The sequence below is a fragment of the Xenopus laevis genome, chromosome 6S (genome assembly GCF_017654675.1).
Source record: "Xenopus laevis strain J_2021 chromosome 6S, Xenopus_laevis_v10.1, whole genome shotgun sequence".
Classification (NCBI taxonomy): Eukaryota; Metazoa; Chordata; class Amphibia; order Anura; family Pipidae; genus Xenopus; species Xenopus laevis.
Window position 1 is genome coordinate 84,100,745 of NC_054382.1, and position 26,382 is coordinate 84,127,126.

The following is a 26,382-nucleotide window of genomic DNA, read 5'->3' on the forward strand; positions in this document are numbered from 1 at the left end:
GCTGCTTTGCCTGCCAAGCTCATATTGTATACGTGCTGGCAGGCATATGCTCCAACTGCCGAAAACGTATGTAATACGTTCTTTGGCAATTGGAGGTGTTTCTCTGCATCTGCGGGGCATTAGCACTCACTAGGACCTGCCAGGCAGTGAGCACAGGCAGATCTCCCAACCTCCAGTCCCGATCGCAGCACCCACACTCCCAAACAGCAGGCACATCAAAAAACAGGTGCCTGCTGTGGGAGTAGCAATCGGAGCCCTTCCAGGGCTGCTTCCTTGCCCTAGACCCACAATTACTTACCCCTAATCCCCTAGGCAACAATCAGATGTCCCCAAGAAGCCCTGCAGCCAGTGGATGCCTCCCTGATGACATCATCTGCACGTGCCTTCTGTTAGTGCAGACCTCCTGCCCGCCCCTTTCACTATGCTTACTGGCCATGTGATTATTCAGCCAAATGAATGCCCCTCAAGGACCCAGACTGATTTGATTATGGGCCCCTTTTTTTCCTTCTGATCATTTATTAGTTTTCCCAATAATGCAATGCCCCATTATATCAATTACATGAGCAGAATGTAATATGCAATATGACTTTGCAAAATACAGGTTATTCTTATTAATGTTTTTTGCCCCATTTATGAGTTGTGTTACATTTCCCCACATTAATTAATGATACTAATACAGATACTCATGCCAAGCAAGGCAGAGTAGCAATTCTATGTCCAGACTGGTGAAATAAAGTCACTTTGCTGGACGCTCAAGATCTGCAATAATAACCCACAGCAACGGATCAGCAAGCATCACTTTCAATGCATCTGTTTAAAGGAAACATCTGATTGGTTGCTATGAGTTACTAGAGCTAATGTTAACTTTTGCAGCTTTGTATTATTTTAACCCCCCCATATGCAGTTCTAACCACAAATATATTGCAGCTGGAAGAGACTGGCTGGGCCTATAAATACTGATTTTGGGTACAGGCAGCAACTATACAGAAGAAATATAACCCTATGTAAATAAAACAAATTAGCGGTTCCCTGTTAGAAAGTATTTGGAAGTATTCTGTCCTACAGTACTGCCAGTCATCTAATAAATTCCTTGAAATCTGTAACAACAGTGAAATTCTTGTACGGCTTTCTCTTATGACCTGGGTACTTAGGCATGTGCGTAAGTGTTGACAATATTAGCATGAAGGATTCGAAATTCATTCAATTTAAGTCTCTTTTCAGTTCCTCAAGAAAGTTACTGGTATATCTGAGCGGTGTATGTTTCTACATGCAAAGAATATGTGCAATGTGAGAAGCTGAAGCTAATATTATTAGTGGATTAGAATTTAATTAAAACAGCAGTGATTTTAAGTGACATGCATCAATACAGACACCTCCCACACCCACAATGCACTGCAGACGGGCAAGGCACACTGCTGGACTATCGATTTACCTGATAAAAAGAAAGCAATATATGACTGTTGATGACATTTTAAGCTGGCGGAAGCAAAGCTAGAATGAAAACAATAACGGGAGACAGAAATCCTTCAGTTAAACACGGCTCTCTCCTACCTTGGTAGATGCTGATTAAAACACTGATGAGGAAGGTTTTAAAAGACAAGGATCTTCCCTGCAGACAAAGACAGGTAACATTAATGAAAGACGCTACTATTATTCTGAATAGAAATGTTACCTTAAAGTCCCATCACATTTTACTTTACCAATATCAAATTCATTCAAGAAATGAAGAGTAGAAGAGTAAAAGTTAAAGGGCAAGTGCACCGTTACATTGAATCATGTAGATTTAGTGTAAAAACTAAAACTTTCAAAAGTTTCATAACTGGGGAAATATTCCACATTCTGGAGCTCATCAAATGTGATACCATTAATGTGATCTATCTGTTGGTCTCCAATTTGGAGGTAAGACAAATAGAAAGTTAAAGGAGAGACTAGGAGAGCATTTTAATAACATTTTGCAAAGGAAATGTAAAACACCCTGTTTCAAAACATTTCTTGGAAAAACACAATAAAAATCCAACGGGCTTCAAATGGTTAGGAATAGAAAGGGTTAAAACCAGCTGGAGGGGACATGGTAACCAATATACTGCAAAAAGTGAGTTGGTGGATTCATAGGTTAAAACCCCTATCCCCTCATGGTTTAAATGTTGATTTCAATCTCAGGGCTTTTTTGTTATAATAGATTTTATGTTACAAAGTAATGTATTTGGGATGAGATTTTGCAGCTATTGATAAAGAATGTTTCTAAGTTGCAAATCTACATTTGATATGGAGCAATACAGTTTTTTTCCCATTTGAAACATTGTGGGTAATAAAAAGTGACTATCCGGAAGCAATGTCATCGCTCTTGCAGGAAGCCAGTCGGCGAAACGCGTCGGCCGGAAACGGCAGCTGGAAAACCAGGACAAGTGCATTGAACTGTGAAAGACGCTAAAAAACTCAGAGCAGCACATGGAGACGCTGCATTGTTTTTAAAGCGATTTTACCGGAAAACTTTGTAATAGAGTAATCTTAAGTATTTATTAAAACTGTATAAACAATTCTACATATGACACTTTATTTACCCACTAAGGATATAAGAAGATTTTAAGCGAATTGGAATGCCAATTACTACCAATGCCTTTATCTACTCATTTCTTGTGAGTATAATCGACTACCAGATGCACTAGGAATCCGAGTGCAGGCCTCTATATATTATAATCCATTACCACGGGTCTAAATTATCACTGCATGGAAGGAACGAGAGGCAATCTTTCACTTCTTAAAAACTGAAAAATCACTGGGCAATTCTTTTTAAGATGGTGCACATAAATTGAATGTTTTCAGCATCTTTTGACATCTTGATCCAACACCAGTGAGAATACTGGAAACATTGTGTACCTATACACATACCTGTGAAGAGAATATCCGCAAGATTACAGCATTTCACAATATGACAAAAAATGTATCTCATAGTCTAGGGCCAGAGTTACCATATTTGAGGAAGGTTTAGTTAAACAAAATAAAAAAACTTTGAGTATTGGTTTATAATATGTTTGTATAATCTGCCAATGAACATGATGTAATCTCAGATTTCTGGGGATTATGTAAAATGTAATGCTGTTGAAATATCCCAGTATATGGAAATTCAAGAAAAACTAATAAAACAGTAAAGAGGTTATTCATCAAAATCCGAATTATTATTAAGTATTTTCTAGATCTAGAAATTACTCTGACCAAATCCGCACTGGTTTCTTCCCCTTATTTATCAAATAATTTTTCTGAAAATTTCCTGTGTGTGGGAAAAAACTAGAAAAAATTGTGAAAAAATCACATTGTATGAATTTACTGCCAGAAAACTTCAATTTTTTCAGATTTTTGCCCGAAAACCACTAAATTTAAGATTATTGCAATTAAACCAAGCGCAGATCAGGATATCATCTGGACTTTTCCCATTGACTACTACATGAACTCGGGAGGTCTGAGTTGGAGTACTTTTTTATTCGGACTTTTAACACCCTCGGGGTTTAATGAATTCCGAAAAATTCAAGTTTTTTTCGCCCACTAAAAATTCGGATTTTACGGTAAAAAATAAACTCGATTTTTTTCGAGTTTTTGGCATTCAGACTTTAATAAATAACTCCCTAAGAGTGTTTAAAGAAAGGAAAAAAAGTTTCAAGTTATGGAGCAAAGATCATGTTGAAGAATAATATTATTGAAGGAAAATATTATCGTAGCACAGGAGTGTCTAATGGGGATCACACTCATAGAAGCAACTTTGAGTATGACATAGACAGTGTTGTTCTAAAATAATTTGTATTAACTGATGGTATCTTTTTTAATTATTAAACAATTTTGTTAAACAGCTACACAATCTGGGATTTAGGGTGCTACCTGGTTGTTGGGTCAGTGATTATACAAGCCAGAAAGTGATCTGAATGACAGAGCGATAAATAGGAAAGGCCCACAAAAGACAGATACATATACAGGTATGGTTATCCAGAATGCTGGGGTTTTCCTGATAATGGATCTTTCTGTAATTTGGATCTTCATATCTTAACTCTACTAGAAAATCATATAAACATTAAATAAACCCAATAGGCTGGTTTTCCTTCCAATAAGCATTAATTATATCTTAGTTTGGATCAAGTACAAGCTATAGTTGTATTATTACTAGGGATGTAGCGAACGTCGGAAAAAATGTTCGCGGACATGTTCGCGAACGTCCGGACAAAAATGCGAACGGTTCGCGAACGTTGCGAACCCCATAGACTTCAATGGGAAGGCGAATTTTAAAAGCTAGAAAAGACATTTCTGGCCAGAAAAATGATTTTAAAGTTGTTTAAAGGTTGCAACGACCTGGACAGTGGCATGCCAGAGGGGGATCAAGGGCAAATATGTTTCTAAAAAATCCATTGTTGACACAGCGCTGCGTTTTGTGCTGTAAAGGGCAGAAATCACACTACGTCACTCAGGTGGTGTTTCTGGAGACGGTATTATTATTGATATTTAGACAGAATGTGAAAAAGCTCACACAGCTAGGTGGCAGTGGTTTGAAGAACAGATGCAGATGAGAGATCAGCAGCAGGACAGACAGCTGCCCACAGCAGCTACATACAGAGCACTGCAGTAGAAGGTAGATTACTAGCCAGCAAAGCTACCTAACCTAAAATGTCCCTCAAATCCCTGCAGAGTTCTGTCCCTACAATACAGAGCAGTATCAAGTAGATTACTAGCCAGCAAAGTTACTATCAACTGTCCCTCAAATCACTAACAGCTCTCTCCCTACACTAGCTCTTCCAAGCACACACAGGCAGAATGAAAAAACGCTGCAGGGCTTCAGTTTATATATGGAAGGGGAGTGGTCCAGGGGGTGTGGGGGTGGTCCAGGAGGGAGAGCTTCCTGATTGGCTGCCATGTATCTGCTGGTTTGGGGGAGAAATGGCAAAAAAAAGCGCCAGCTAAGGCGAACCCAAATTGGCGAACGTTGCGTTACGTTCGCGAACATTCGGCGGACGCGAACGGTCGATGTTCGCGCGAACAAGTTCGCCGGCGAACAGTCCGCGACATCCCTAATTATTACAGAGAAAAAGGACATCATATACAAAAAAATTAATTATTTGATTATAATGCAGTCTATGGTAGCCTGCCTGTCCATAATTTGGAGCTTTCTGGATAACGGGTTTCCAGATGTCAGATCCCATCCATGTACTATATATTATAAACAAATGATACTAAACTGTTGAATGGGAATACATCTATATTCTGGTTAAAATGGTCAATTGCTGTAGACATATTTAAGGGACAGAAAGGCAAAAATAAAAGCTGCCAGATCACAATTGCCTGGAATATAAAAAAGGCAGACTAAGTATTAAGTAATTCGTTTTGAAAGAATTCCAGTGCATTTTTGGAGGCTTGCATTATATAGAATATAATGAGATTTCAATTAGAGCAAAGTCAAAGAGGTTGCTCTCAGTAGAACAGCAATATAAAGTGCCGGGACTATAGGAAAGACAAGTGGTTTGGGAATATCCATGCGCCAGGGAAGTCCTGCTGAGGAGCCCGTAGGGAGAACTGCAAGGGGTAAGTGACAATTTATGAATTACAACATTTCTCCAACATTCTTGATGAGATACAATTACTGCACAAACATGTACAGCAGATTATTATTTCATGGCTTTTCCATCAACACTGTTTGTGCCTGTTACCCGACTACTTCGTCATTATTGTCTATGAGAAAACAACCATGTACCTGGAGTGGTTTGCACAGCTGAATAGAACCCCTTCAGTGTCAATTACTTTCATTTGTCTGCAAATATCTGTTTTTTAGAAGGACGTTATTTATTTATTTTTTTCGCTCTCTCGCCATGTTAATCTATCGGCGCATGAATAATATGGGGAAAAAACTAATTATAACATTTTCCTTTAGACATAATTAAAAGGCAACCAACTGATCTTGGCCCTGATGTAATCAAACAAAAATAGTTTTGTTACCAAGTTGTCACCAACTAAATACTAGTTTTAACTTACCCTACCATTAGGAATCCCTGGTACAAAGGAACAGATGCGAAATAGAAGACTGAAGAGAAAACAGCCTTTAAAAAAGAACAGAAGAAATTAAAAATACAGAAATATAGGTTTTCCACTAGGTCGCTGATTTTATATACTCTACTACTTTATGTATATATACTACAGTATATACATAAACATACACGTATATATAAATATATATATATATATATATATATATATATATATATATATATATATATATATATATATATATATATATATATATATATATACACACACAGTATAAGCACAGAAATAATGAAACACATTAAATACATCCTGAGAATGCACAATTTCTGTATGATGGACCAAAATTTTTTACAGGAAAGAAAATGACCAAAGCTGAGTATATTAAATACCACATAACTATGAACACACCCAAACACAAATATATATATATATATATATATATATATATATATATATATATATATATATAGATATATATATAGATATATATATAGATATATAGATATATATAATATAAGAAAATTACGTATATCTGACAATGACAAGTTTTAACCTGTACATCAAAAGGATTTAAAAGATATACAGTGTATGTGTGATATCATAATAAATGAACCGGACATTAAATCCAGAAATAATATAGCTTTGTATCGTATATAAAATCTATACTGTCAATGTGCATCTATATCTTTTTGTGGCTCTGAATATAAAGTAATATAAAATGCATTCACAAAATGATATAACAAGTGCCAGGTGTCAAAATGGCAAAACAGTAATGTCTGCACAAAATACCAAGGTATATTTCTCTCATACAGTAACTAAATACTTTACCTGCATAGTTGAAATGACAAGGCCTCTGTGGATGACACACTGACCCAGCGCTGCCGACCTCTTGTAACTGTTTCGACCGTGAACCATTAGTAATCTGCCAATGTGTTTGAACTGGGTAATAGAGAAATCAGCCGCGAGGGAAGCTTGCTTTCCTTCCTCTAATAAAAGTGAGAGAGAGTAAACTGGGCTTGTATTGTAACTCTTGCTCAGAAGTAGTAATAAAGCACAAAAATAATCAAAACAGTAAACATACTGTATCATAGAAAACAATTTATTACCTAATTCACACTGTGTACATTTAGTAATTGTAAAAGTAAAGGAATGTAAAAGAACACATGAAAAAAAACCAATACATTTTGTGAGTCATTTGTTTGCCCTTTCTCCAGGTCTAAATGGCCTAAAACATGTGTTAATAATTAGTACTGAAGAATTGGTTTCAGTTCTATATAACAAAAAGATAAATAACCATTTCCAATCCTTAGGAGAAGAACTTAGCTGATTAAAACCAACACCTATGCTCTTACTTGTGCTCATCCATACTAGTGCTGAGCTCCATTTTCCACTTGTCCTTACAGAGGTGCAGCATTCTTCCACATAGAAACTCTGGGGCAAATTCACTAAGATTCGTAGTTGCTCCAGCGTCTGCTTTGCCGCACTTCGCCAGGCGTATTTTCGCCAGCGCTACGCAAATACACTAAACTAAAAAGAAGTTGCGCTCAGGGGAAACGTAAGGTTGCGAAGTTGCACTAGCGTTAATTCGCCAAGCAAAGCGACGTTATGCTAGCGATGCTTAATTTTCATACGGCGCCAAATTGAAGTTAAAATGGAGGTATATGTAGCATCACTACACAAGCCTGGGAAACCTTCAAAACAGCAAATAAAATTTTTAGTTTGCCCTACACATGTGCCCACTGTATAGTTAAGGTGCCATGAGTTAGGGGGGAAGGAGGGGAGCCCAAAACTTTTTTTGATCTTTTTCAGCCTATCACCCATAAAAAAAGAAAAAACGCCAGCGTTTTTTGGGACTTAGAAACATTTTTAACTTTTTTTGAAGCAATCCCTATCTACTCTATTGCACTTCGCCTGGTCTGAGGTGGCGAAGGAAGTCTGGCGTAAAAGGTAGCGTTCAGAAAAATGCGCGCGTCAGTGAATTTGCGTTACGTCCATTGCGCAAATTTGCCAGGCGTAAGGGTGCGTAGTAACACTAGCGAATTTACACCAGTGTCCGTTAGTGAATCAGCGAATTAACGAAAATGCGCTACCCTAGTGAATTAATGCTAGCGTTAGGTGCTTCGTCCTTTAGTGAATTTGCCCCTTTGTATCTAACACATGCCCTGACCAGGCTCCCTATACAGCTCCCTCTGCGAAGCACTTGATATTGTTGCTGTTCTGTCACGTCACTGAAAGACATGAAGGTGCAACGCAAAGTTTTGCCCCTGTGCTAACCCCCAAGCAAGTTGCACCACTTTATGTGTAATTTACGAAACAATGCAATTAGTTTCCTGTGTAATTGCACCTGAATTACTGGAATTATAGGAAATGTTGGACTGTGGGTAAAAACATAGTGAAGCTTGACAATTTTTAGTCAATGAGCCCTTATTATATTATATATCTTAAATTTTATTTATATATATATATATATATATATATATATATATATATATATATATATATATATATATATATATATATATATATATATATATATATATATATATATATATAAATCCAATTTATAATATTTCTTGGAAGCCCTAATCATCAGTTTATTCTGACTTTACACTATAGGTTTGTCAAAGACTTAAATTGACTGTTGAATAATTTTAAAGAAGATTTTGGCATTAGTGATGGGTGAATTGGACCCGTTTCGCCCCAAAATTTGTGAAATGGCAAAAATTCACCAAAGTGCACGAAAGTCTATGGGTGTCAGCGCTCGACAAATTGCGCAAATTTTTTTTGATGCGTGACAATTTTTTTAGCCCATTAGAATCTATGGGTGTCATTTTCAGGTGAAAAAGTTTGTTCATCGCTAATTGCCATCAATTTCAGTTCTTCAGCAGGGAATTTGGCTTCCTGGGATCATGTGAACATTTAGATTTCCTTTCTGGCAAAAGCCATGAGTTATAATAGGGATTTAAGGTCTTGGCTGGGCCTGGTCTCCCACCATACATGCACTGAATAATGGACAAAACGTTGTTTTGAATGATAATATCAGTGTGTGCATTGACACATTAATGCTGGCCATAAAAGGGTAGATCTAAGTTTTTTGGTTATGTTGCAGATTTTGTCAGATTTAATAAGCCAGTATGTATAGCAAATCAGACTGATTTGGTCATTCAGAGCCTAGATCACATGGGGAGCCTGTGCAGATGCATCACATGTGGACCATCCTGTAATCCCCCTGAAATAACAGAATTGCAAAGGCTTGGCATTGGCAGTACACAAGGAAAATCCAATGGCACACAGGTCTGCATGAACACTTCTAGTGTTTATTTAAAGCGGAGTGCAGTGGAACGCTTTGGGGTAAATCCCCCTTCTCAAGCATGCTTCTTGTGAACTTGCATTGGGAGGTGTTTGAGCCTCCACCTGTGTGCACCAGACCCATCTTCATCAGTTTACAAGTAGGGTGTGCGAGAATACACAACTTGTTTTGGCATGGGCAGTACTCATATCTTCAATGCTAACAACTAAGGCAGTGTATGTTATGATAAGCATTACTCTACTAAAAAATGTATGTTACCTTTCCCTTAATGCCAATGCCGCAGTCCGCTGCTTGAATCATGCTGACATCATTCCCTCCATCACCTGTACACAGAAAATGGAAATATTACCTTAACTTCAATACAGACATGGAAATAGGGATCTTAATCTAATCCTAAAATGATAGAATCTGCAACCTTGAGAAAATTGAGAATCTTGATAGTACAAGATCCGTACTAATTACTTCAGCCATAGGCAAATGGCTCCTGACCTGTGATTGTATATGATGAAATTAAAGGCGGTTTTTACCCAAAAATGTGTAATTTTAATTGCTGTTGAAAGCAGTGTTTTTTAATTTTTTTCTCTTCATTATGTGACTATTAATGCCATTGCAACACTGTATTAATAGTCTGGTCTCCTGGCAATCCAAATATGCAGCCAACATATGCTAAAGTGTCAAATAAGCAGATCATAAGAGCAATGGTCCATATATCCCCACCTTCACCCCCATCCTATGTCTTTCAAGTGATACAAGCAGAACTGACCATTGTTGTCCTTGGTTGAATAGAATAGGAGTTTCACTAAATACTTTTTCAGTCATTTTGCAATAGAATCACAAGACCTGTTGCAGTTAAGGAGTTTTATGGGTTTGCCTTTTTTGAACTTAAAGGGGAACTATCGTGGAAATGAAAATGTTATATAAGTTTCTCATACTGAAATAAGCCACTTTCTAAAGTTTATCTTCACTATTCTTCTCTCAACATCTGTTTCTCTTCATTCATTCTTCATTCAGGAGTTCGGGTGTCAGATATTCATTGACAGTTAGATCCAATATATATTATAAGGGGACTTCCTTTCCTAGCTGATGAATTAGAGCTCACTCAAATAGTTGATTCCAGTACACAAAAAATCTAACAAAATAACTGCCTTTTGCACAAATTCTGCATGTAGAGAGACATGATGTCTGGTGATTTTAATAGAGTGAGCTCTAATACATCGTCTAGGCAAAAGGAGCCCCCCCATAAGATATTTTGGATCCAACTGTCAATGAATATCTGACACCCAACTCCTGAATGAAGACAGACAGAATGAAGAGAAACAGATGCTGAGAGAGGAATAGTGAAGTTAAACTTGATTAAATGGTTTACAATATTTAATTGATTGTATTTAGAAAACTTCTTATTTCAGTATGATGAAGCTCATATAAAAAATTCACTTTCACAATTCTTCCCCTTTATTTCACTTAAAAAGGTGCTGGGGAGCAAGATTTGAATTTAACAGAAATCAGAATACTGAGGCCCATTTGACGGAGTGAATTCCATTTTACACAAAATGGAAGCATAGATCACAATGACGCTACCTAAGGTCTGAAAAGTTTGTACAACACAGTTTGTTCATTATCATCAGAAGCCCATTTTTATGATCCTGAGAAGTAGAACTTTAGGCTGTAGCTTTGGATGCTGAGTTGCTAAGCTTCTGTATGTGAGGTAAGGTCTCACCTATAGCACATGTGCTCCTTCCTGTATGCTGCTGTAGAAGCTTCACAATATGAGCTTTCTGTGTTGGGGAACATCGGCAGCACAAGACAGCAGGACACAGGCAAGCGAGTTCAACAAATTCATGTTCATAGTACTTCAAGCACACCTATGAGAAGTAGGAATATATATGATTACCTTGTGCATTTTCTTTGGTAAAGATAAAAAAGAAGCATTATATATAGATTCTAGGCTCTCCTGACCAAAGCCTTTTACTGTTAATATGTTGTACTGTATTTGATATGCACCACAGTATTGTCTAAGTGAGGTTGGGCAATCAGGCCTGGCTCACAGTCATTGTTTGTCATTGTACAGACCTCACTTTATGCATAAAGCAATATATAGGTGAAACAGGAAAGGGCATTCCCAAAACTGTTGTATGATGTAGTGCTGGCAACACAGGTCATAGGCCAAATGATAAAAAATTGACCCAGACCGTTATTTGTCCTGCATCAAACTTTACAGTGGTTATTATACATTGAGACAGGTAGCTTTCTCCTGGCACCCACCAAACCAGACTCTATCAGACTGTGAGAAGGTGAAGTGTAAAGTACCAAACTGTCTCTAGAATTATTCTCAAGACAATATCAGACACATTTTTTTTTATCAGTGAGCTCCCGCACACATTTCTAATGTCTTGTGAAGAGTTGATAAAAGTTGTATAAAGATTGCCACAACTGGCCTGGAGCAGTGCAAACATGTTCTCTGGAGTGGCAACTGATACCTTACCATCTAGCAGTCTGACAGACAAGTTTGGATTGGGCACATGTCTGGAGAACTCATCCTGTCTGAATTCATTATGGTGACTGTAACATTTTGTGAAAGAGGACTAATCATCTGGGGCTGTTTTTCATGGTTAGAACCAGGGCCTGTGGTTCCAGTGAAACCAACCTTTTACACAACAGCATAAAATTATGTTCTCAGTATACTTTGTTTGGTTTGGAGAAGGCCCTTTCCTATTTTACCAGCATTATGCCTCTATTCACAATATAAGGCCGAACAGAATTCTCTTGCTCAGGCCAGCACAAATCTTTAGCCAACTGAATACCTTTGGGAGGCTGCCTCTAAGCCAGGTGTGATCACCCAGTATCATTACCAGACTAAAACTCATGTGGCTGAATAGAAGTAAATCCCTCCAACAGTGCTTCAACTTGTGGAAAACCAGTGTAAGAGGCTGCTTTAGAAGCAAAAGAGAGGAACAAATGTAAACCCCTAGTCATGGAATAAAATATTGAACAGGAAAGTGTCCTAACACTTTTAGCCATATAGAACAGTTCATGTAAGCCTATGCAGAACATTTGACCACTTTCTGAAAGGTAAAAGACAGGTCAAGCAGGTGCAATACGTTTTGGTGTTTCAGCATACAAACTTTTTATGGTGGTATTCTAAACGATTTAATATAATATAGTAGGTACCATAATTCTCAAGGTGGTGCTGGATGGTTTTGAATCATGAAAGTCACTTTCTTCAGCTTATTAAGAACATAAGGCACAGGCCCTTACCTCTAGGGAATGGCCAGATATTACCAAGTCACAGTCATGATTTCTCCTGAGCCTCACTTCGAATACTCATGTACAATAAAACAAATATGTTAAATTAAAAGACAAAATAGTAAAATGTTTCAGCTTGCAGTAGTTTCTATGTATTTGTCAACTTACATGGCAACATTTTGGATTTGAAAGAGAATTCCAATTCTACAAACAGTCTTCCTTTCAACAGTCTGTCTAATAAAGCTGCCAGAAATATGGATGTCAATTTTTGGTGAAGGTCTCCATGCAAGGTCACATGAAGGATGAATTATGATGAGCTGATTATGTGTTTGTTTCCTAGTAACTCATGGAAGGAATTGAAATATGAAATATGTTAAAAGAGACTCTAAAGGAGAAATGCACTGAGATCACTAGTGAAGAGGCCTTTTATTAGAATGAAAAATTGCTGAATTTTTCTCATCTCCTAGGAGAACAAAAAATCTAATTTAAAATGTCCTGCAAGATGGGTGCACAAATTTCCAGTCAAGTTGGGAAGGGTAACTCATTCCTACAAACTTTTACTATACAGCCTTTAGAAGGGGCTTCTTAAACAAGTCCGGATCATAAACGTATATGAAGGAGAAGGGAAAAAGTCAGCAGTACACAAATTTATTATCTGTATTTTATACAGTCCCAACACACAACAGCACCTTACACAAAATGTTCATTCATTTAATTTAATGCTGGGAGCTCATGGGCGCAATCTTCTGGATCTTCTTCTGGTCCTCTTCCTTCCCTTCGGCACTTTCGGCGCATGTACAGTTGCTACGAACAGGAAGACTGCTCAAACTGTGCATGCATCAATACGGTGCTCCCTTACAGAAAAAGACGAAGGTCCGGAAGATGGCATCCATGAGCTCCACAGCGCTTACTCTGCACTGATACGTGAGTAAAGTGTAAGGGGAATTTTAGAGGAAACAAATTATGCAGGGGAAGCAGGGAGGGGGGACTATTTAGGGCAGTTGGTAGGGGCTTTTCTTATTGGGGGGTTATTTCTCCTTTAAAACCATTAACAACAAGCTGCTCTAGTGCAGCATGTCATGTTGCCTGAAACTCTTTTCACCATAATAGGTGCAGTGTGTTTAAGGGGCAGATTTATCAAGGGTCGAACTTCGAAGTGGAAAATACTTCGAAATTCGACCATCGAATAGAATCCTCTTACATTCGAATTTAAAGTTGGAGGATTTTATCCATCGTATGATAGTATTCTGATCGTAGTACGATCGTATTCCGATCGTAGTACGATCGTATTTCGATCGTAGTACGATCGTACTCCGATCATACTTCGAATCGTCCGATTCGAACTATTTTCCTTCGAATATAAAAAACTTAGAAAATTGCTCTGGAAGGTCCCCATAGGCTAACATAGCACTTCGGCAGGCTTAAGTTGGCGAAGTATTGAAGTCAAAGATTTTTTAAAGAGACAGTACTTCGATTATCAAATGGTCGAATGGTCGAACGATTTTTACTTTCGAGTCGAAGTAAATTCGAAGTACTAGTATCCTATTCGATGGTCAAAGTATTCAAAAATTACTTTGAATTTTGCATTTTTTTTCTTCGAAAATTCCCTCAAATTCACTTCGACCCTTGATAAATCTGCCCCTAAGTGTTTTCACCACCTATAGAATGATCAGTTTGCTCTTCAAATACAAGGTCTCACAACCACTTCTATTGCAATTGGCATCTATTATAGGTCTTGGTTATCCTTGATTATAGTCAGTATTTGCAGCAGAGGAAACCATCGCTAGGGGAGAAATTGAAATATATTCTTATATCCAACATTTTCAGGATTAGCCATAAAACCACAAATCTGCAGTGCTCAGTTACATAAATGCAAATTTGCTCAACTGCAGTAGCCTCTACAAACTTATCAGCAATTGGCTATGATTAATAGTGATTAGAGAGTGTGCGTGTGTGTGTTTGTGTGTGTGGGGGGGATGTTGAAAAGTATAGCTATACTAAAAATAACTAATAAAAAACAAAATAAAGCGCAGAAACTGGATGATATATTATTGTATGATGAAGTCTATTTGACTTTTTGCAGTCATGTTTCTTTTTTTTGCATACATTCTGTATACATGTTTTTGTATCCATTCTACTACTATAAAATTAGTAACAAAGTGCTGTATATTCCAGACTAATTCAGACCAGTTTTGTATTAAGTTAACATAGCTTTAGACCTGTCCATTATTATAAATTAAAGGAAGGGTAAATAGATTATATTCAAGAAAATGTAATTTGTGTATTACGTTACTGAAAGGTCAACAAAAATTGATCTGAACTTTTATCAAAATCATTAATAATTTAATTGGAGTTTAATTGCAATCGGAGTCTTTGGGGTCTAATTTTCTATTCTGATGCTTCAAAGCAAACTACATTTGCATGCAAATTATTTTCTAATAATTATTTCTCATACTAAGCACAGACGTACTATGTCTCATCAGAAAAAGCCTTAACAACGTTGACATATTTTCACATGGTTAACAGTGCATTGTGGGATTCTGCAATATTTGTCTATATTGTAACTGGATTTTCACCAAAAATACAATAGGCTATTTATTACTGTCATTTTTCAATTGTCGCACATTTACAAGAGCACATACCGAGACAGATAACTAGACTTACAACAGATTACTAGACTTATACAATGTTATTTTTGATAACTTTTCTGCAAAAAAAAGCACCTACTTTCACTTTTACTTATATTTTACTAAACATTTATAGAAAGAAAATGATGGCAGTGCAATAGGTTATTCTATATATCTTGCAGAGAATGGTTTATCTGCATTTTCTAGACCAATCGGAGTGGCAATTCCCTTGTAGTTCTGCTAATAATTCTTATTTTCCTATTACACATTCTTTAGCCCCTTATCACTGACACTGAATGACCTATCTCTGGAAGCAGAACAGGTTTCCAAAAGTGTGGGCTAATAGCAGCACAGGTTTCAATACTTACAGGTTTCAATACTTTGTTAACTGAACACTCTTTGTTTAACAAAGGCTTCTTGGATGAAATATATTTGATTCCCATGTAACTCAAATTCAATATATGAAACAAAAACCGCATATACAGCAGTCAATGAAAAACTGGAAGGCTTACTGGTCTGAATATATGAATATCTTAATTTCTTGATACTAGGGGCCAGATTTATCAAGGGTTGAAGTGAATTAGAGGGAATTTTCAAAGTAAACAAAATTCGAAATTCGAAGTAATTTTTTGGATATTTAGACCATCGAATATGATACTTTGACTTCGATTCGAAGTAAAAACGTTTGAATATTCGACCATTCTATAATCGAAGTACTGTCTCTTTAAAAAAACTTCGATATGAAATACTTTGCCAAATTAAACCTGCCGAAGTGCTATGTTAGCCTATGGGGACCTTCTAGAGCATTTTTCTAAGTTTTTGGAAGTCAAAGTAAAATCATTCAATCATTTGCTGAAATCCTTCGAATCGTTCGATTTGAACGATTTAATCGTTCGATTGAACGATTTTACTTCGACCGCAGGAACCCCAAATTCGATGAAAAAAACGTTGACTTCGATATTCGAAGTCGAAGTATTTCAATTCGATGGTCGAATTTCAAAGTATTTTTAACTTTGAAATTCGACCCTTGATAAATCTGCTCCTACGTCTGAACTTTTTGCTATACATGTTGCAGTCTCTAGCTTATCTCATGTTAGCATCCAAATCTGTTGGAAAGAAGGAAAATCATTATTCCTGCATAAGATATTATCTTCTTATATATCTAAAAACATGATCAAATATAAATCCACTGACGTTTCACCTACATGAGACATTACTAAAACTCATTTATAAATGAAGGGTGCAAAATATTTACATTATCATCATCATTTATTTATATAGCGCTGTCAAGATACGCAGTGCTTGTGCCACACTTTATTGGGAAAAGGACACTGAACAACAGGTGGTTTGGGAAGAGCAAAGGACCCGAATATTCTTTATATTTTCCTCTGGTTTTAAGGCAATGCTAGTCTGAAGCACGAGGCATGCAGATAACTTCCTTTTCTTGCACCAGTGGAAGGCTATAAATAGGAGCAGCAATGCAGAACATTTAGGGGCCGATTCATCAAGCTCGAGTGAAGGATTCGAAGTAAAAAAACTTCGAATTTCGAAGTGTTTTTTGGGCTACTTCGACCATCGAATGGGCTACTTCGACCTTCGACTACGACTACGACTTCGAATCGAAGGATTCAAACTAAAAATCGTTCCATTCCATAGTCGAAGTACTGTCTCTTTAAAAAAAACTTCGACCCCCTAGTTCGGCAGCTAAAAGCTACCGAAGTCAATGTTAGCCTATGGGGAAGGTCCCCATAGGCTTGCCTAAGTTTTTTTGATCGAAGGATATTCCTTCGATCGTTGGATTAAAATCCTTCGAATCGTTCGATTCGAAGGATTTAATTGTTCGATCGAAGGAATAATCCTTCGATCATACGATCGTATCATTTGCGCTAAATCCTTCGACTTCGATATTCGAAGTCGAAGGATTTCAATTCCTAGTCGAATATCGAGGGTTAATTAACCCTCGATATTCGACCCTTGATGAATCGGCCCCTAAGGGTCAGATTTATTAAGGGTCAAATAGTGAATTAGAATTTTCTAAATTCTTTTTGGTGTCAAAATTCACACATTAGAATTTTAATCCCCCAATTCGAATATAAATTCGAATGCAAGATGAATCACACGTCAACCATGGAAAAAGATCTAATTCCAATATTCGCTACCTAAAACCAGCAGAGTTCATGTATAAGTCAATGGCAGAGGCCCGTTGAACCATTTGAATATGAGTTTTTTTCGGAGGCAAAACACAATTCAAATTTTGATTTGAATTTATGGGTTGGGACTATTCAATCGAATATTATACGTTCAAATTTTTTCTTAAATAATCTCCCATTCGAGTTGTGATTGTGAATATATTTGAATTTATTGTAGTAAAAAAATTCACATAAATTTGAAATTCAACCTTTGATAAATCTGCCTATAGGAGATGCAGACTATCATGTATATTAAGTAGGATACTACGTGGCCGTACATCTGTTTGCAGCTGGTCCTCAACACCGGTTAAGCAAAGCAATTCCATCTCTCTCTCCAGGCTCTCCACCACTGCTGCCACTTTTAATGCTCCATCGTTCATGCTTAGCTTTGCCTGGCTGTATTGATTCTGAAGGAAACAAATTATTTTAGCGACATGTATATATATATATTTGATCCAAGTACTATTGTATTTACAATATACTTTGCATCTTTACTTGTTTGAAATAATACTCTCTAATGAGGACTAGATAGATTTGCACTTTTAGGTTTTTAGTATCATAAAACATGGATGCTATGTTTTTGTCTAATGTTCTTTGTAAAAAGAACTTCTGAACTGAAAGCTTTAGGGAAAAAAAAGACACATAACAAGGTTTTACTGTTTTGCCAAAGAACCCTTGTACAAATCCAATGTCTTAATCTCTTTGTACCTCAAAATCTTGATACTGTTCTTCTGATAATGATTTTTTGGCAATAACCAACGTCCGGAGCCCTTCTCTTGCCATGTTTCCACACTAGAGAACAAATAAGGACATCTTGGGGCCGATTCACTAACTTCGAGTGAAGGATTCGAAGTTTTTTTGGGCTACTTCGACCATCGAATGGGCTACTTCGACCTTCGACTCCGACTATGACTTCGAATCGAAGGATTCGAACTAAAAATCATTCGACTATTCGACCATTCGATAGTCGAAGTACTGTCTCTTTAAAAAATACTTCGACCCCCTAGTTCGCCATCTAAAAGCTACCGAAGTCAATGTTAGCCTATGGGGAAGGTCCCCATAGGCTTGGCTAACTTTTTTTGATCGAAGGATGTTCCTTCGATTCTAAGGATTTAACCGTCCGATCGAAGGAATAATCCTTCGATCGTTCGATCGAACTATCTGCGCTAAATCCTTCGACTTCGATATTCGAAGTCGAAGGATTTCAATTCCTAGTCGAATATCGAGGGTTAATTAACCCTCGATATTCGACCCTTAGTGAATCTGCCCCTTATTGTTACATATACATTGAAATCACTTGATTTTGATCAATAATCTTTGATTTTAAAAACTCTTGTATAAAAACATAATTTCAAGAAATCTTGAATAAAAATATAATTTTAAAAGTCTTGTGTAATTAGTTTTTTATTTGTGGAAAAATAACATGTTCCCATCTCCAACTTCTTGTGATCGCTGTGGTGTCCCATAAAAAGGGCTACCAATTGTGAGTTTTAACCTTGAAAAAGCTATAAAAATGCCTAAAGAAATCCAAGAACTGCTGCAGTTTCAGATGAAAGCAAGAGCTGGACTGGCCAGTTGGGCTGAAGAATTTACAAATGATTTGTGAAATATATAAACAACTGAAAAAAAAGTAGTAAAAACTATTTGTGAAACAGATTAACTAAACATCCACTACAGTTTCGTTTTTTTTACATTTTTAACCAAGCGTAAAAAATGTATTTCTTGACACTATTTGAAATAAATTTTAAAATGAAATTGTTTGCTCTACTTTAGCAAACGTTCAAACTCCCTGCTACACTTTAATCATATTTCCCCAGACTACAGCAAGATAAAAACATAAAACCCCTGCGTGCTTCTCACGTTCCTGCAGCGAATTTCCACACTTTGCCACCTGCAAATTTTTTCGCGAAACTGCTGCAAAAACTAGTCGCTGAAAAAATCCACTGCAACAAAAAAGTGGTGCGTGTAAAAATGGTTGTGCGTTAACATAACCGATTCACCCCTCATTACTTGTGAGACTATGATCATGAATCGAGAATCACAGCCATAAAACAAGACCACCGCAGCTGCTTTTGTCAGGGATGAAGTGAAAACAGTCCCACGAAAATCACCGACAAAAACAGCTGATCCAGTTTAAACTACATTACACAGGATTTGAAAGCACAGATACAATTTCTTTTAAATCATAGTATACCGTTAAAGGTTTTTAATGTTTGCTTATTTTTTTCATTGAAGTTTTTTTTTATACTGTAGTTGAGAATCCAGTTTAGTATTTGGAAAGTTATTATTATTATTAAAGATTGGCACAGAATAAGTGTACTATCTGCTAGTAGTAAAAGCACCTGTTATTAAACAGCTTGGACTAACTGTAAAATGATATATGTATTGTTTATGTCACCTTGTTAAAGATAAGCGAGAATTACATGTAGGTCTTATAATTATTCCCCATAAACATCAATCAGCTGTCTTCTATAAAACCATAAGCTTAATAAATGACATTGGTGAAAGAGGTCTATTGATTTGACCTCATATTGCTAAATAAATTAAGATGAGTTTTTTCGTTTTACAATTAATTATGTATCATTATCGCCAAAAGTAATTTTTATGACATTTTGTTAAGTCTTCGGGGAGTTTAATTTAATCATGGGCCTGATTAAGTGAAACTGGCCTGCAGCACATATTGATTCATATTGCCAATACCATTATGAACATATGCATGCTGATCACTCTATTGCTATATTGTCTCTGCAGAGTGTTAGATAAAGATGATTACTGGCACACTAAGCCTGAAAATAAGCTTTGAATAAAGCTAGCATTTTTCAGTAGGGAATTGAGGTAATGCCCACAGCCATATGTATGGTGTTGTTTCCAAATCAAAGTATTTTGTTTGCATACTAAAGCAGAAATAGTAATTTGATATGGAATGCAGATTTTATACTGTATTTCTTCTTTGTTGAGAGTAAAAGGGCATGTTTCATTGTGGTATTGGTTCCTTAAACCTTCCATATTATGAGTTATATAAAGGCAGTGATATATATATATATATATATATATATATATATATATATATATATATATATATATATATATATATATATAGGTCTAATTGTAGACAATTTAATGTTTTCACAAGATTATTTTTTGTTAATTTATAAGGGAAGCTATCTGCAAAAATACTATTTCAGATCTGTACCTCAAAATGATATGCAATGTAATAAAATACAGCAGATTCAGAAAAAAACCCTATTTTTACTTTTAGAAACAGTAAAGGGCTGATTTATCAATGATTTTAGCTCAGGTTCGGACAATACACAGTATGGGAGAAAGATATCTTCATCTCACTGGCATTTTCTTCAATTGTTTCTTTTTCCGCAAATTCTATTTTATTTTATAGTCACCATTGGGCCTTAAAAAAAGGTAAAATAGTTTGTTCTTTGAAAAAAAAAACCAAACAGATTGTGGATTTTAATCTCTCTTGAGGCCAAATCAAAACTACAATTGCTAATAAATTGATTATTTAATTGCATAGGAAAGAGGCTGATTCATAAAGGTGGGGAAAAAAAAGAAAGGAAAAAAATAAGAACATTTTTTCACAAAAATAATTTTGTAATTTACATTAGTCCATTAAAATGTCAGAAAACTGGCCATTTTTTACTTGGCATACTCTATTAAAGGAACAGTAACACCAACAAATTGAAGTGTTTTAAAATAATGAAAATATAAGGTACTGTTGTGCTACACTGGTAAAACGGGTGTGTTTGCTTCAGAAACACTACTGTAGTTTATATAAACAAGCTTCTGTGTAGTCATGGGGGCAGCCAGTGAAGTTGAAAAAGAAAAAAAGACACAGAGTACACAGCAGATAACAAATAAGCTGCGTAGAATGGGATTCTTCATAGTTTATCGGTTATCTGCTGTGTACCCTGTGCTTGAATGGCTGCCCCATGGCTACACAGCAGCTTATTTCTATAGTGGTCTTTCTGAAGCAAACACTTCAGTACATTATATTTTCATTACTTTAAAACACTTTAATTTTTTGGTGTTAATGTTACTTCAACTTGTTCCACCTATATATAAGCATAAAATGTGTCCTTTTTAAGAATTTCTGTCAATACATTTTGAGAGATTGCATTCCTCATCTAAAACACCAATGACAAAACACTTTAATATGATATTTACCTCCTCATCCAGCCAGTCATTATACTGTACTATGGTGGCCAAAGCAACATCAGCCCTTTCATATAGAATGGTATATCCCCTGAAGATTTTTCCTGTAATGAAAACAATGTATTATATGAAAGCTGTTCATTTTTGGCAACATGAAAATGATAATGGGGAAGAAGTCGTATGGGACAGCGATAGCAGTTCTGCAAAATATTCACAAAAAGGGCATTTAAATAAACTGAAAAGCTGCAAAACACAAAATTGTTCAGTGTAGCTTGTTGCTATAGGTCAGAATGTTAAGCATATTAGCTCTTCTTCAATATGCTGCTGGTTGCTGCTCAATGGACAGCTTGACAACAGATCACTCTCCTTGCTGCTAAACGTGAGCCTTGCAATATATTTATTCTTCTATCAGTTTTCCTGTTTCCTTTACCCTAATCTTTAGGCCAGGGGTGTCCAACCTGCGGCCCAGGATGCATATGAATGGGGCCCAGCTTGAAACGATCGGTTCCTGAGGAAACATCATGTCGCAAAGCATATGGCCCCCCGAAACTAATGGGCCTGCCCGCTACCACTACTCAGTACCTGGCATTGGCAATTTAGCTTTTTGTTCCTGCTGCGCTCCAGTTGTGTGCATGTCTGACTTGCGCTCTTCACGTGTGGGAGTATCAAAGAGAGGCGCATTGGTAAAGGGAGCGTCTGTGGAGAAAAATCTGTGCAGTTTCTGGCTGCTTGTGGTGAGCGATTCACTGAGTTGGGGCACTGTATTCCCCCTAAGCTGCTGCACATTCTCGTCTCTGCAACACTTAACATTAGATCTGCCTGGCTCCTCTTCGGTGAGCAAACAAACAAGGGGGGAGGCAGTGGTGGTGAGCGGGTCTATGGGCCTTAATCCATTTTGGTAGATCAAATCAAAAGTGTTTGTGTATTTCATGTGTGGTCCCTGACAATTTTTTTTTTCCAATGTAGCCCAGGGAAGCCAAAAGTTTGGACACCCCTGCTTTAGGCCTTCTGGACAACTTTTCTTTTCTCTTTTCTGATGTTCTTCTGGTTCCTCTTCCTGTCTATTTTTCATCTTTGCCCTCTTAACTTTCATGTCTTTGTTTCTGTGGTTTCTAGATTTCTGTGGCAATTACGGCCAAAATCTGGCCATACTGATATCAATAATATTGAATGAAACAAAGTTAACGCCCACCTTTTGCCACAGAGTAGAGGCCATACGAAGGAAGTTTGCTTGTTAAAATGCAAAATGTTTACCCTTCCTATTCTACCTTTATTTGGCCTTCAAACTAAAATCTTGGTAAACAAGAAACAGATTATTCATTTTTTTAAATTATTCTTATTTTTGTATTGCTTACAATCTTAATAAGGCCTACTACTATCTGTCCTCCATCCCCAACTGCTGCCTGGTTGGTAGGGTAATTAAGCACTAAACACCAGCCAGCTGAAAAATTCCAAGCCTGATAGTCGCATGACAAAAAATGTAAATCATTAAAAAATCATGAAAAATACAAATACAGCAACCAAATATAAATCTCCTTATAGTAATAGTTCACTGACAGTGCCAGGATGGGAACCTTGCCTGAAGTTGCATGGTGTAACAAAATTGGGTTACATGCTGTTTATAGAGGGGGGTCACCATGAGCCCATTAGTAAGGCAAAGGTGGAACTCGAAGCAGCTGTTGATAAAACTATGCCATTAAAACTTAAATAATGCTAACCATGCTCATCTTTAAAAGGCTAATAACGGTTTCAGTAGATTTTATAGAAGTGATTTTAAAGAATATCCATTTTACAGCATACATTTTACACTTCTCACTCTTTATCTGATTACTAAAACCAATAACAAAGAAAGAACTTGTATGCATTTTCCCAGGCTGGAGAGGTAAAAACTAAGGGACACAAAAGCAAAAGTATTTTTTAAGAAACTCACCTGTAATAATAAATAATGTTAAATTAGTAACGGTTCTCTTCTAGCTATTACTAAATGGGTTCATTTAGAATGCTTTGCAGAAATTAGCCTACATTTCCATAACAATAAGCAAAGACATGATTAGAACACACAGCTGCCAAAAGTCCCCTGTTTTGACTCTATGACCCTGTATTTTTGTCTCTGGAAATGCCACTAATTATTAAAAGAATTACATATATGATCAGAAATTGGTTCTCTGTACCTGTTCTTGCCCAGTAACTTGTAGTTCTTAAATAAGAGCTAAACCCTGTAAATATGTAAATTTACTCAAAATGGTCCTCTTTTACATACATTTTTTTCATTTTCAGTGGTTTCTGACATATTAGTAGTTTAATAACAGGCTTTTGTCTCCATAGCTTTCTTTGCAGAGTTTCAGTGGCCTTAATTATCTGTGCAACTCTGTGCACTTCTACATAGTCGGTTAACCATAGGCTAGCTGACTTTCTGAGAGAGCTGTTGTTTCAAAAGCCTGGTATTAGCAGGCCATATATATATATATATATATATATATATATATATATATATATTTTTTTTTTTTTTAAAAGAATCATTAAGCTACTACTACAGTTTGATGAACTTTTTGTACTAACAATTGTTCCCTTTAAAATTACTATAACAATTATACCCATTAAATGTGTCAAGGATGCTGGCAGAGCAACTCTGCTCTCTCTTTTAATGCATTTCTTGTATATCATCAAGGTTCAGTGTTTAAAGGAGAAGGAAAGGTTAAATCTAAGTAAGCCTTAAGGTGGCCATACACGGATAGATCCGCTCGTTTGGCGATGTCGCCAAACGAGCGGATCTCCCTCCGATATGCCCACCTTGAGGTGGGCAATATCGGGCTGATCCGATCGTGGGCCCTAGGGCCCAACGATCGGATCCTAGCGTTCGCCAAACGGGCGGTCGGATCGCGGGACCGCATCAACGAACAGATGCGGCCGCGATCCGACGGGATTTTTAACCCCATCCGATCGAGATCTGGACGACTTTCGTCCAGATCTCGATCGGGGAAGCCCGTCGGGGGCCCCCATACACGGGCCAATAAGCTGCCGACTTGGTCTGTCGGCAGCTTTTATCGGCCCGTGTATGGCCACCTTTAGAAAGGTCCACCTGAATATACCAGTAAACCCTCAAAGTAGTGCTGCTCTGAGTCCTCTGTCAAAAGAAACACTGCATTTCTTTCCTTCTATTGTGTACACATGGGCTTCTGTATCAGACTTCCTGCCTTCAGCTTAAACCTCTTTGCCCCGGTCATGAGCATGCTCAGTTTGCTCCTCTTTCCCCCCTCCCTTCTCTGCTGTAATCTGAGCCCAGGGCTATAAGTGAGCAGGGAGAGACTCAGGCAGGAAGAAATATTCATTAAATCAGCCTGAAACACTATTTTTTAAATACAATTCTTCTGTATCTAAATGAGCATAACGCACTGGTACGTTCTTATGTTTTTTTATACAAAATGTATAAAAAAATAATTTAAGCATTCCCAAAAAGTATCATCAATGTTGGCAAGTATAAAATAATACTTAATATTCTAGAATCTGGATTACCCCCATTGCTGAATAAAAACTTCAATACAAGTCAAACCTTAGATTGTGGTCCTTGCTAGCTTTGAAGACAAAATTGGTTTATGTTTTGTTTCACCAATGTGGGCCGTATTTATTAACATTGGAGACAAACATCACCGGTGATGTTGCCCATTGAAACCAATCAGGTCTTTGTTTTTGTTTTCTAACTTGTAGGTGACTATTCAAATCTAATAACTGATTGGTTTGTCCGATGGCTGATGTTTGTCCCTGTGACCAAAGTCAGCAGTTTAAGGGCAAATGTAGAGATTTAAAATAGAACTGGTTGGGAATTTCAAAATCAGTACAAAAGTGATGTTATTAAAAACACCATAACTGTTGAACTGGGGTTTCAAAGAAAAAATGTACACATGTTGTCTGTGGAAACCAGTTAAGGAGAATAATGTCAGCATACAACAAGTAAAGTTCTGTCTGTGAGAGGAGAAGACACAGAATGTAATATGGAATGTGATATGGACTGGGAAGGTTAGCTCTGTACTAACCTGTACTATCCCTCTTACATTTTCTTACATCCCTCTCAACCACTTGCAGTATAATGTATATAACTGAATCTTATACAGTTTAAATATACTTTACAAAAGCAATGAAACAACTTACTCTCACTATGATCCCCATTCGTTTACTTTCTGATGTGAAGGGAAAGATTTGTAGGATGAAGAATGTTAATATCTGTCTGCCAGGGTTCTTAAGTTGCATTGAGGTCAAATCTCTATTGACTAGGGTCAGACCAACACTCTCTGTCCATTGTACCAGAGCTACCTGCAAGGCAAGATTATTATAAAGAGGTTTATAGATTTACACATCTTAGTAAAATATGGATAACATTAACAACCTCCTCAAATTGCCCATACTCAATTCTTCAACAGTACTATACATAGTACAGGAAGAACTGACTGCAGTTTAGCTTTATATGGCTGTATATACAGTAATTAAGTGGATATGTGATATATGAGCTACATTTGATTATACTGAATGATTCAAACTTGCATTTTCCCCCTGCATAATTAAAGCTTTAAAAAAAATCATAATTACATTAGCATTAGTAAGAAAACATTCAAGAACAATAAACATTTAAAAAAAAAAGAAAAAGGATAATATGGTTAATACATTTAGGGGGTTATTTATCAAAATCCGAATTTTTCTGAACTAGAATCCACGACTTGACTTTATTTATTATTAAAAAAGCACAATTTAAGCGGATCGGGGGAAAACTCAATAAAATCAAGCCAAAACCGAATTTTTTTGAGATTTTCCCGAAAAGCCCAGATTTTTGGGATTT

The 26,382-nt window shown here is 36.7% G+C and overlaps 1 pseudogene; it reads right to left on the minus strand.

The window, feature by feature from the left end:
* Positions 1-2,819: 2,819 nt before the first annotated feature.
* LOC108719716 overlaps positions 2,820-26,382 on the minus strand; it is a 131,563-nt pseudogene continuing 108,000 nt past the window's right edge.